The 13,786-nt window shown below is 49.2% G+C and overlaps 1 protein-coding gene across 2 annotated transcripts in view; it reads right to left on the bottom strand.

The window, feature by feature from the left end:
• LOC115912815 (lethal(3)malignant brain tumor-like protein 3) overlaps window positions 1–11,922 on the bottom strand; it is a 45,173-nt gene extending 33,251 nt beyond the window's left edge. The window contains exon 1 of one of the 2 annotated variants that reach the window (XM_030964562.1): window positions 11,835–11,922. The gene's annotated coding sequence lies outside the window, so the exon portion shown is untranslated. The remainder of the gene's footprint in view (window positions 1–11,834) is intronic. The other variant, XM_030964560.1, reaches the window with a different exon arrangement.
• Window positions 11,923–13,786: the final 1,864 nt, after the last annotated feature.

Here is a 13,786-nt window from a genome sequence, read left to right as displayed (position 1 = left end):
AAAAAAAAAACGGGAAAAAAAGAGTAAAAGTTCACTCAAAGTGAGTGTGAAGGCTAAATGGGTAGATAGGGGTTCACTCTACTTCTATAAACACCATCAGACTTGATGGGAAGAGAAATATTTTAACAGAAATCCCATTCCAGGTGCTGCCAGAATAACTTCCAATGACATGAGGGTTTCAGTGTCTCTCTCTGGTGAGGAATGCAATGGTGCAATAAACCCAAACACTGTAAATCAAGTATTAACGTGAAGTTTGCAGCACTTCTGGCTAAGCTTCCATGGACCAGGAGGCAAAATCCCATTCAAGAAGCACTCGGCGTAGAGGGAACCATCTGACACTGTGCTGTTCTGGGAATAACTGATTTACAAATCACCTTTCTGCCCTGAAAAAGGGCAGGAGCTGAGCAAAGCTGCTCCTCTCACTCACCGCAAACCAGCTCTGAGAGCTCCCATCTCCTCGGAGCTCTGCAGCGGTGTCTGACACCTGACATGTGACATCTGCCAGCCTCTCCTGTGCCATCAATGAGGAACAGAGCTGCACTTTAAACAGAAACACACAAACCCCATCATGACTCCTTGCAGCACAACTAAACTCAGAACTGCTGTCTTGGTTTGGAAAGACAGGAGTCTGCTAAGGAAGGCAGGAGCCTCCCCTGAAACGGAGAATGTAAACCCTCCCCACCCCTCCGAATTGCTACAATTTTAAATTAAGGGGCTCTCAGGCAAAGATATGGGAGCAGGCAATAACAGTTCTTTAATAGGGAAGAAATAAAAAGAATAAAATAAACAATACAGTCCACTGGAACAACACTGACAGAGTCAGAACCCAACCTGACACCCTGTTGGTCAGGGTGCTAGTGGCAGTCCGATTGAAAATGTGGCTGCAGTCCTCTGAAGTATCAGGTGTGGTTCTGTTGGAGCAAGGGGGTTCTGTAGAGAAGGATGTAGTCTTCCTCTGAAGATCCAGGAGGAAAAGGTAGCTGCTGTTCCTCTGGGGAATCTCGTGGAGAAAAATAAACTGAAACTGCAATTTCAGAATCTTGGAGTATATGGGGTAGCAGTGCTTGGCTCCTCCCTCTGGGCGGAGCATCTCACAATGGGATGTTATAGTTCTTATCAGTCATGCACCGATATTCAATAGTCTGTTATCAGCGGAGGTCCCTCCCGAGGAAGGTGTGAATGTGGTCATTCAAAGAGAGAGATAAGGCAAACTGCTCACTTGACAAGGTAATCAGCCATACAGATGGTAATGGAAAACATCTTGCATGCAATCTTCAACATTATCCACCCCTTTTCCTATTTCCATCTGTATCACAAAAAAACCAAACAAACAAAACCCAAACCTTACACACAGTCCTCACTTAAGACTAGGTTTCCCTGTGGTACACAACGGCTTTCTCCATCTTTCTGCATTACCCACCAAGTGCAACCAGGTCCTTGAGCAAAAACAATTCCACGGATGGGTTTATCTTTGCCTGAGGTGGGAGTAATCCAAACAGTCTTTCCTAAAATACCTTTCATGTGTACAACAGGGACTTTATCTCCATCCACTGTGTGCAGTGGTTCAGACTGGGCAGGACCAGCTCGATTTATGGACCCTCTGGTGTTGACCATCCAGGTGGCCTTTGCTAGGTTCATTTCCCAATTTCTAAAAGTCCCCCCCCCGAGTGCTTTCAGGGTAGTTTTAAGTAGTCCATTGCACCGTTCAACTTTCCCGGCAGCTGGTGCATGATAGGGGATATGATATATCCATTCAATGCCATGTTCCCTGGCCCAGGTGTTGATAAGGCCATTCTTGAAATGAGTCCCATTATCTGACTCAATTCTCTCAGGGGTGCCATGTCTCCACAGGATTTGCTTTTCCAGGCCCAGGATGGTGTTCCTGGCAGTGGCATGAGGCACAGGGTGGGTCTCCAACCATCCAGTGGTGGCTTCCACCATGGTCAGCACGTAGCGCTTGCCTTGGCGTGTCTGGGGCAGTGTGATGTAGTCAATCTGCCAGGCCTCCCCATACTTGTACTTGGACCACCGCCCACCATACCAGAGGGGCTTCACCGCGCTTGGCCTGTTTGATGGCAGCGCATGTCTCACAGTCATGGATAACCTGAGAAATGCTGTCCATGGTTAGATCCACCCCTCGGTCTCGTGCCCACTTATAGGTGGCATCTCTACCCTGATGACCTGAGGCATCATGGGCCCATCGAGCTAAGAACAACTCCCCCCTATGTTGCCAATCTAAGTCTATCTTTGACACCTCTATTTTTGCTGCCAGATCTACCTGCTCATTGTTTCGGTGTTCCTCATTAGCCCGACTCTTGGGGACATGGGCATCAACATGACGGACTTTCACAGGTAGCTTCTCTAACCGAGCGGCAATGTCTTTCCATTCATCAGCAGCCCAGATCGGTTTTCCCCTACGCTGCCAGTTGGCCTTTTTCCACCTCTCTAGCCATCCCCACAGAGCATTGGCTACCATCCATGAATCAGTGTAAAGGTAGAGCTTTGGCCACTTCTCTCTCTCAGCAATGTCCAGGGCCAGCTGAACAGCTTTGAGTTCAGCAAGTTGGCTTGACCCACCTTCTCCATCGGTAGCTTGTGCAACTTGTCGTGTGGGGCTCCATACAGCTGCTTTCCACTTCCGGTTCATCCCTACGATGCGACAGGAACCATCAGTGAAAAGAGCGTAGCGCATTTCCTCTGGGGGCAGCTGGTTATATGGAGGAGCTTCTTCAGCCCGTGTCACTGGTTCTTGTTCCTCTTCATCAGTCAGACCAAAGTTCTCACCTTCCGGCCAGTTTGTAATTATTTCCAGAATCCCAGGGCGTATTCGGGTTTCCAATACGGGCGCTGTGTGATAAGAGCAATCCACTTGCTCCATGTAGTGTCAGTGGCATGGTGGGTGGTGGGAACCTTTCCTTTAAACATCCACCCCAGTACCGGTAGTCGGGGTGCCAGGAGGAGTTGTGCTTCCGTGCCAATCACCTCTGAGGCAGCCTGGACTCCTTCATAGGCAGCCAAGATTTCCTTCTCTGTGGGAGTGTAGTTGGCTTCAGACCCTCTGTAACTTCGGCCCAAAATCCCAGGGGTCGGCCTCGAGTCTCCCCAGGCGCCTTCTGCCAAAGGCTCCAGGACAAGCCATGGTTCCCGGCTGCAGAGTAGAGCACGTTCTTCACCTCTGGTCCTGTCCTGACTGGGCCAAGGGCAACCGCATGAGCGATTTCCTGCTTGATCTGGGCAAAGGCTTGTTGCTGCTCTGGGCCCCAGTGGAACTCGTTCTTCTTGCGGGTGACCAGGTAGAGAGGGCTCACAATCTGACTGTATTCGGGAATGTGCATCCTCCAAAAGCCTATGGCACCCAGAAAAGCTTGGCGTTTCCTTCTTGCTAGTTGGTGGAGACATCGCGGTGATTTTGTTGATGACTTCAGTGGGAATCTGACGCCTTCCGTCTTGCCACTTAACTCCCAGGAACTGGATCTCTCGGGCAGGTCCCTTGACTTTGCTCTTCTTGATAGCGAAGCCGGCTTCTAGCAGAATCCTGATGATCCTCTCTCCTTTCTCAAATACTTCCATTGCCGTGTTTCCCCACACAATGATGTCATCGATGTACTGCAAGTGCTCTGGAGCCTCACCCTTTTCCAGTGCAGTCTGGATCAGTCCATGGCAGATGGTGGGACTGTGCTTCCACCCCTGGGGCAGTCGGTTCCAGGTGTACTGCACGCCCCTCCAGGTGAAAGCAAACTGAGGCCTGCATTCTGCTGCCAAAGGAATGGAGAAAAATGCGTTAGCAATGTCTATAGTGGCATACCACTTTGCTGCCTTGGACTCCAGCTCGTACTGGAGCTCCAGCATGTCCGCACAGCAGCGCCAGCGGTGGAGTCACTTCATTCAAGCCACGGTAGTCCACAGTCAATCTCCATTCTTTGTCAGACTTGGCGCACAGGCCAGATGGGACTGTTGAAGGGTGAGTGAGTCTTGCTGACCACCCCTTGGCTCTCCAGCTCACGGATCATTTTGTGGATGGGGATCACAGCATCTCGATTCGGTCCGATACTGCCGGGCGGTGCACTGTTGAGGTGGCAATTGGCACTCGTTGCTCTTCCACTTTCAGGAGACCTACTGCGGATGGACTTTCTGATAGTCCAGGCAAAGTGTTCAACTGCTTGATGTTTTCTGCCTCCACAGCAGCTATGCCAAAAGCCCATCTGAGTCCCTTTGGGTCTTTGTAATAGCCGTTCGGAGGAAATCTATGCCCAGAATACACGGGGCCTCTGGGCCAGTCACAATAGGATGTTTTTTCCACTCTTTCCCAGTCAGGCTCACCTCGGCTTCTAACAGGGTCAATTGCTGTGATCCCCCGTCACCCCGGCAATGGAAATGGGTTCTGCCCCCACATGTCCCGATGGTATTAGGGTACACTGCGCACCAGTATCAACTAAGGCATTGTACTTTCGTGGTTCTGATGAGCCAGGCCATCGGATCCACACCGGTCCAGAAAATCCGGTTTTCCCGTACCTCTCCCTGGCTAGAGGCAGGGCCCCTCTAACCCTGGGTATACATGGTAGAGGTACCTTCCAGGGGATCTGACAGATCATACTCAGCAGCTCGGTCATGGGAGGTTGAGGCTACCTTCACTTTACTGGAGTTCCCTCGATTAGTGTTTCCCTCCTTGAGTTGACGCACCGTGCTGCCAGGACAGAAGTGGGTTTTCTATCCCACCTTCCCATGTCTTCCCCATGATCACGCAGGAAAAACCACAGGTCGGCTCGTGGGGTGTACCCTCTCTCTGTAGTTGGGGAACGTTGGACTCTGACTCTGGGGCCTGTGACTCGCACTGGTGCCATATGGGAACTGTTCCTCCTCACCTCCTCCCTCATCTCCCTCATCTCCTCTCTGAGTTCTTGGACTACGGCAGAGACATGAGCCTGCATCGGGCCATTAATCATACTTTCATAATTCCTAAGCTTGTTGGCCACAGAACCCACTGTCTCTCGGTTGGTGTCAGCATTAATTGTTGCAATAAAGGTGGTGTATTGGGATGGCCCTAGATTTGCCAGGCTCCACAACATTTGCCCTGTGCACCTGACTTTGTCGGGGTCATTATCATGCTGTCCATCCCTCCCAAAAAGTACCTCCAACACTGCCACTTCTCTCAGCTGTTGGATCCCTTCCTCAAGAGTCTTCCAGCGCATTCTATGGTGGTGCTCCTGCATTCTTTCCCTGTGAACAAACCTCTCTCTGACACTTATTAAAAGCCGCTCCCAGAGGGAAAGGGACCCTGGCTCCCTTACAAAAATCTGATTGATACCTGAGTCCTGGGTCAAGGGTCCCAAATTCCTTGCCTCACCACCATCCAGCTGGACACCTGTACCCATAAGATCCCAGACCGAAGTAGCCAGGTTGTATAAGCCTCACGTCCCCCGTCGCGTACAATGTCTTTGTGCAGATTACGGAGACTTTCGACGCTCAGGGACTCGGTGATGATCGCAACCTCTGGTTCCCCTGTGGCTTGTGAGGGCCCTCCCTATCTGGGTGCTCTGCTTTCATCTTAGATCTCCTTGTTTCTACAGGGGCAACTGCTGCTGGCTGTGATTGCCTTTGCAATTCAGCTGGAGCCTGGACAGTTGTAACATCTGTGGGTTCTGCTGCTGCTGCACTGTTAGACTCTCCCTCTTCAGGGTGGGGGAAGGCCTCTCACCAGCTGGGGAAGTGTATTCCTTCAGCATCTGGCCTATCTCCTTCACCAAACCCCCCACCCAATCTGGGTAGTTCACATCTGGAGTGGGTTGTGGGGCAGGGTCAGGCTCTGGGGCAGCAGCATCCCTAGCTGGGGTGGACTGTGGGGCAGGGGCAGGCTCTGGGGCAGCAGCATCCCTAGACTCTGGAGGCGTATTAGGTTCTGGGGTAGGTGTCATGGTAGTTATCCAGGTTAGTCTCCCCTTCTCTCTGAATGCTAAATAGAGCAGGCCTATCAGCAACACCAGCCACTGTATGATATCATTAATATTTAAAGTGGATCTGAACCCTTCAAAAACTGGTGGGGTGGACCCAAAGAAATGGCTAAAGGGTTGGGAGAAGATTTCGCCTGGGGTCATTTCCTTACAGCAGGTTCCATTATTAAAGTAACCCCAAAAACACACACTTAATGTGTGATAGCTGTGAATCCATGTGCCTGCTTTCCAGAGGAAGTTAAAAATCCATGAATTCCTCACCTTATTCACCCATAACACAAACCGGATAACAGACACAGTAGCCTTGGTTATAGGACCCATGTTTAGATAAGGGCCTATAAATGGGAGAAATACAGCCACGATCACGTGCCACCCAAACCAGGGCAAGTTGGACCACATGGTGTCGCTTAATGAGGTTTCTATAGCCACACACACAAGTTAGATTACTCAAGAACTGTTATTCCCTTTTGGTTTCTGTGCCCTCGCCCCACGTTGAAGCCAAAATCTGTCTTGGTTTGGAAAGACAGGAGTCTGCTAAGGAAGGCAGGAGCCTCCCCTGAAACGGAGAATGTAAACCCTCCCCACCCCTCCGAATTGCTACAATTTTAAATTAAGGGGCTCTCAGGCAAAGATATGGGAGCAGGCAATAACAGTTCTTTAATAGGGAAGAAATAAAAAGAATAAAATAAACAATACAGTCCACTGGAACAACACTGACAGAGTCAGAACCCAACCTGACACCCTGTTGGTCAGGGTGCTAGTGGCAGTCCGATTGAAAATGTGGCTGCAGTCCTCTGAAGTATCAGGTGTGGTTCTGTTGGAGCAAGGGGGTTCTGTAGAGAAGGATGTAGTCTTCCTCTGAAGATCCAGGAGGAAAAGGTAGCTGCTGTTCCTCTGGGGAATCTCGTGGAGAAAAATAAACTGAAACTGCAATTTCAGAATCTTGGAGTATATGGGGTAGCAGTGCTTGGCTCCTCCCTCTGGGCGGAGCATCTCACAATGGGATGTTATAGTTCTTATCAGTCATGCACCGATATTCAATAGTCTGTTATCAGCGGAGGTCCCCTCCCGAGGAAGGTGTGAATGTGGTCATTCAAAGAGAGAGATAAGGCAAACTGCTCACTTGACAAGGTAATCAGCCATACAGATGGTAATGGAAAACATCTTGCATGCAATCTTCAACAACTGCTCAGAACACTAAGGAGCTCAGACACAGCCACTTCGCCTGTACTTAGTGATGGTGACAGACAATGCTTTACTCACCCGTCAAAACCTGTTACTCACCTCAGGCAAGCAATATTTTGCAAGGCTGAACTAATACAATTACCAAATAAAACCCCAGCCTCATCTCCAGGAACTTCATCAGTTAGGGACTGAAATGAACCTTCAGAGGCAGCAATAGAATTGTACCAATGCCTCAAGAGAAACTGCCAGGAGCCACCAGCAAGCATTTAATGGCGTGAAGAGACTGTCTACGTCAGTGAAGGGAAAAAAAGACAAAATTCAGAACTGAGGAATTCCAAGCTCCCCCCTGCACTTCCTACTAATTTTTGTTTCCCATAAAGAGGAAAACATTTTAACTACAAATCAAGGAAAATATTGCACTGAAAGATTAGAGTGGGAAAAGGGTCTAGGAAGGGAGATGGATGCTTTGGCTGATATGGAGGAGAAGCAAAGACTTTTTGTCTAGGTTCCACCATAGGATCACAAGGTGAAGCACTTGGGTTTTCAGGAGTTTGTCCAGCTCATTTGTACAACAGAGCCCTTCCAAGTTTCCCCTAAGCACACGATAACATATGGATTATGGTATGCTATTGCACTGGGAGACAAGTAAACAGCACCACAGCAATGTGACCTCAATCAGCTCATAGCATCAGACACCAAAATTGTGAGTTTACTCTAAACCAGTAGCTCATCCTAGAACAAAGCCCAAAGCACTGTTGGAGCCTTTGAGCTGCTCACCTTGGTTTGCTGACACAGCTGTGTCAAAAACACACGTATCTATTTCAGCAGTCAGAAGAAAAGCACTGGCACAGGCTGTGGCTGCTGAATGTGTGCCCGTTCCACACGCAGCCCCTCCCCCGCCGATGCCAGCCGGCATTCCAGTGTTCCCACAGAGCATCACACACCTGACAGTGCTGCCTCCTCGAGTGTGACTGCTCCCCTTTGCCACCACACCCACCTTGCTGCCTGTCTCTGTAGGTTTGGGTGACACTGTGACAGCGGTGTGGCAGCAGCTCCTCTCTCCTGTCCTAACAGGCACTCAGTGCCATGCTGGACAGCATTCTGAACTATTCCAAACAGACTGGGAGGGATGCAAAAGAAGGCACAAAACCTTATTCCATGACCACAGAGTTAATGCTTTCTGTTCCTTTATGGAAAGAGAGGAACAGAAACAGAGTGCACTTCCAGTTTTATGGGTTTCACTAAGAGCCTTTGGTGCTGAGCTGCTTTCCCCAACTCTCACCTCCTCCTGCCCGGGAAGAGCAGTGACTCTGGGGAGGGCACCTGGCCATTGCCTGAGCCCCGCACAAACCTCCATGGGGCTCAGCTGGGAGCCCCAGGAATGACTCCTGCAGGCCTGAAACCACAGAGCTGCTAATCCCAGTCCCTGGGAATCACCTGTACTCACTACAACACTTAAATACACTTCTGAACATCACCTGAAGCCACACAGGAATTACACACCTAAAAAACCTTCATGCTCTGCAGGAGTGGCCCAAAGTAGAATCACAGAATCCTAGAATGCTTTGGGATCAGAAGGGACCTTAAATCTCATCCAGTCTCAACCCCTGCCATGGGCAGGGACACCTTCCACTGTCCCAGGTAGCTCTGAGCCCTGCCCAACCTGACCTTGGACACTTGCAGGGATCCAGGGGCAACCACGGCTATCCTGGGTAACTTGTACCAGGGCCTCCCCACCCTCACAGAGAAGAATTCCTTCTTAATATCTGATCTAAACCTGCCTCTGTCAGTGTGAAGCCATTCCTGCTTTCCCTGTCACTCCAGGCCCTTGTAAATAGTCTCTCTCCAGCTTTCTTGCAGGTTTGTTCCCTTTAGGCACTGGAAAGCTGCAATTAGGTCACCTCAAAGCTTTCTCTTCTCCAGGCTGAACAATCCCAATTCTCTCAGCCTTTCAAAAAGTTTAAAAGCTACAGCATAAATAGAGTTGTCAAAACAAATCCTGTGTGATTCATGAATACAACCTCTACCTGTTTGCTTAGCTCTACCATGCATTTATCCCGTCACTTTGCTGGATTCAATCAGAAATTTAAAAACCAAAACAAAACAAATAGGAGATGAGCCAAAAGATGCTAAACCCAGCAATAAAACACCCATTCCTTGGGGGTAAAGTATTTTACCAGTAAATTGAACCATTCTCTGGAAAATAATCTGTCAAATTTAGCAAAGCACATCTGCCTTCACACCTCACCTGTGGAGCACAGTGAGTGATGCTAATTAGGAGAAAGAGGGTTTGGTCAGATCTCTGTTGGCTTTGGTTACTAATTGATTCCACGCGCAGGAGCGTGCAGCTGCCAGGCCTCCTTAATAAGGACTCATTTGGTCATTTTCCCCCCCAAGTCTCCAATCTGATTTTTCATCCCACTGTGTCTCCTCCTTCCCGCTCTTGTGCCCATGCAGCACAATTGGAGGGCTTGAGGAAAGGCTGAAATAGATTAAAAAGTACAGAAAATATGGGACAGAGAGAACAGTGTGTGGGGAAGAAGAACCAACACTGCAACTCATGATCACCTTGTTATTTCACAGAGAGACTGTAAATGCCCAGAGTAATCACTGCTGTGGGTCAACCTGGTTTTGATCTAGTCTATGTACATTTCCTTGATATTCAAGCTGTGCAATTCTGAGAATGGGATTTAGGCCTCCAGAACACTTTCCTGCCCAGAGGTGAGGCATGGACTGGCACATGGACACTCCACACCTTGTTGTCTGACAACACTCGCAGTGGGATTGCTGGGGTGTCCTGTGCCAGGACTTGGACTCAATGATCCCTGTGGGTCCCTTCCAACTCAGGATATTCCATGATTTTATGATCTCCATCGTCATCCTGAGAGGATCTGATTCCATGTCCCAGTGTCAGGCTTTCAGCAGGTCATCTCTCAAAAACTACCAGCACTAATGGCAAAGGACAAGGGGTTACACTGAAGCTTCACCCTCAACACCAATGGAATACACTGTCATACCCAGAGGTATCTGCACTAAACACTTTGCATGAAGACAGAAGTGAGATAAGGGCTAGCCAGGCCTTCTCCTGCAGATAGACCAACACTATTTTAAGCACATTTAAAGTAAGACTACAGACACTGCTTCAAATAAATTCGCAATGCTACTTCTAAAAATCAGTGTGAAGACTTAAAAGTTCAGTAAATAAAGAACTGGTGATAAAATTGCTGACAAACAGCATGGCTGATGGAAGGAAAACACACCCTGGGTCCTGAGGAGTCAGTGGGGCAGCAATGGTCTGCAGAGTACATCTGGCTGTGTACCCACTCACCCTCCTGCAACTTGCTCATTATGGCAATGAAACCCTGAAGACACAGTAAATCACCTCTGGCCAAGACAAACAGAGCTGGCTCTGCACAACCTGCCCAGCAGTTGTACCCAGCTGTCCTCAGCAGCTCAAACTGGGCTCTGAGTCCACCCCAGCACTCACTGGGAATTACAATTAATTTCACACACGTTCACCTTTAATGGGATTACTTGCAATGTGAGGTGCAATCAATTTTAGGGCAAAACCAGTGCACAGAGGCCAAAAACATCCTCTGTTTTAATTGCATCTGTAATTACTTTGTAAAACTGCAATCCAGTAGATTACCCTGGGGACTCCTATTAATCATTATTACTTATCTCCCATGGCCAAGCAGGAATACTCGCTCAGGAAAAGACTGTTCCCATCTTCAAAAACATATAATCTGAGCAGATTATAGATCATAAACTGAGGAAGAAAAACGCTGATTAGACCACGTCAGACTGCTCTTAATTGCTGTGTAGGGAAGGAAAGTTTGAAGCACCAAGTCAGTTTTCCCTCCTTTTGACTTCTATTTTACTATATAATAAAACACAGACCTAAAAGGTCTGTTACAACTTGGCACAAAATATCAGAGCTCTTTATCCCTTAATCCCAGTTACAGGCTATTTTTAAAAACTTATCTGGGCAGTAATTGAATAAATTAGATGTTTTCATAGAATAAATCTAATCCGATTCCTTGCAGCACCAGGAGCCCATAAAACTGTCCTAATCTCTTTCTCCTGACACCAAACATCACTCAGACTGTCCCACACCGACCCCTACCCGCAGCCGATCGATATTTTTGAATTATTGAATTTATCCCTCTATTTATTCAGCACAGACTTCCCCTCCCAAAATCCCCATTCCATTAGTTCTGCACTTTGAATTTGCTGCCAGAAACTTTGATGGTTTTTTGTTTTATTCCGTCATGTAAAATCTGTTTTCAAATTTAAATCTTTCTGGTTTTCGGGTGGTCTCCAAGAACTGTTACTAGTGCACTGGACTTATATGTTTGTTAATATTTTTGAGCTGCCACAGCCCCGAGGAGTTTCACCGGAGCGGCGCCCAGGCGGGATAACCCCAATTTTCTCCTCAACTTCTTGGGTCAAAATTGGACAACCACTACCGCAGAAACTGCAAATACTTTGTGACCGTGCAAAGAACTTCAGCCCGCGTTCTGCCGGCGCCCATCGGCGGGTTTGCGGTGGTTTTGCCCCTTTTGGGGGTTTAAACGCACTTTGCGTCCCGCGGGGCCCCAGCGGCCCCGGCCCGGAGGCGCCATTTGCGCTCCCGGCCCCCCACCCCCCCAAGATGGCGGCGCCCCCGCCCGGCCCCGACCCCTGCCCTCCCTCACTCACCGCCGGCCCGGCCCGGCCCGGCGCCGCCGCCGCCGCCGCCGCTCCGGGGCCTCGCGATGGAGCCCAGGCAGCGCTGCGAGCCCCGCGGGCCCCCGAACGCATGCGCGGCCCCGGCCCGGGGAAGGCGGCGCTGGCTGGGGACGGGGACCGGGAGCGGGGCGGTACTGGATGTGGGGTACTGGGATATGAGGTGCTGGGGTACTGCGGTATGGGAAATTGGGTGTGTGGTACTGGGATAGGGGGCACTGGGTATGGGGTACGGGGAGGACCTAGGACAGAGCTGGCAGTGCGATGGAAATGCACTGGGGTAGGGATGGCACTGGGACATGGAAGCGTAGGATGGGAATGAACGGGGATAGGGCTGGCGCTGGGACGGGACAAACGTGAGGCACCGGGGACACTGGCACGGGGCATATGGATGTCAAGGGCACAGCCCCGCTCCCTGAGCCGGCTGGGTGACGCCTGGGCACGGCCCTGGGCGTTGGGGCAGGTTCATGACTGACACGGGATTTGGGCAGCGGAGGTTTGGGATGGGAGCTGTAAATCGCCATTGCCACCGGCAAATTGTGACCACGGTGTCCCGCTGCCTCCCCCCAGGGTTAACAGAGGATATTGCCCCGTCTTCTCTGCATTCGTTAAATTTGTTTGTCTTCTTATCTGGGACTGTTATTTTCCTTTGTATTTGAATTTTGCAACGATAAAAGAGGTGGGGGTAGGATTTTTTAATGACGCATCAGGGGTTTCCGCCAAGAGCAGAAGCAGGCCCCAAGCTGTGACAGCTTAAATGGAATGGGATTTTGGGAAAATAATACATGAGATTTGCAATGGCTCATTTGAAATACACATCACAATATTCTTCATCCCTCGAGTGAGGCACATAAAATACCCTTTAGAATCTTTAAATCTAGTCAGAAAGCAAATACATTTCTTACCTCATCTGTGCCAGCAAGTTCCAGCTAAAACACAAATCCTGCAGATGCTTGCAGCCAGTGTTGAAGTCTCAGTGGGTCCAGGTTTACAGGACTGTTTGAGACAAAAAATTTGCAAGTAATTGAATCATCCATATTTATTTAGACTCTTAATTTGATTTTAATTGTTGTAAGTTTTGTTGAGAGATCCCTAGTTTGGAGCTTCTTGCCCTTTTATCTTCCTCCTCTACTGATTGTTTTGCCAGAACCTACACGGTGCCCACCACGTGCATTCCTGCCTTCCCTCCTCAGAACTCACCTCCAAGGTGCCCCATAAGACAGTTACCCCAAGCCTAAATCAGATTTGGGGCTGTTTTTCAGTGCATTTTGGGTAGGTACTTCCAGCCTAAAGCTGAGTCCTCACTTTGTATATAATTATTCACACAGAAATGTTATTTGGGAATATTGTGGAATTATTGCAATAGACATTCCACTACTCTTCCTCTCTGGCTATGCAATATAATTATTACTGTTAATATTTTATATTATTACCATTGCCCTGGTTTCACACCTGCTGCCAAGCAGATCTCTGCAGTTTCAGATCAAGACTCCAGGCTGAGAAAGGCAAAGTGCCCACACCAGGGAGCCACACAAGTTGGAGGTTTTGATGCAAACCCTAGAGTTTAATGCAGAATTAATGGGTGAGACTCAGTGACGTTTGTGAGACTGAAATGAATATTAAATGATGCAGCAGCGCCCAGCTGAGGCGTGTGCCTGGCTCTGCCCATGTAATCACTGTTCTGGGGGCACTCCCAATGCTTCACACAAATTATCAGCACTTAAGATGTCTCAGAACGTCCATTCCCTGGGAATTCCTGCTCCAACACTCCAACCCACACATGTAGTGGCTGGGGAGGATGAGCGCATCTCAAGGTCTGTCCCTGCTCTGGGCAGTAAAGCACAGGTGCTCCTGCAATGTGTGGTGTGTCCAAACCCTGCACTGCACACCCAGGAACTGCTGTTGCTCCCGGTGCTCACACATGA

This window comes from Camarhynchus parvulus, chromosome 23 (assembly GCF_901933205.1).
Source record: "Camarhynchus parvulus chromosome 23, STF_HiC, whole genome shotgun sequence".
In the NCBI taxonomy this organism is placed as follows: Eukaryota; Metazoa; Chordata; class Aves; order Passeriformes; family Thraupidae; genus Camarhynchus; species Camarhynchus parvulus.
The sequence above is the reverse complement of the archived record's forward strand: the minus strand, read 5'-3'. Positions and strand labels throughout refer to the sequence as shown.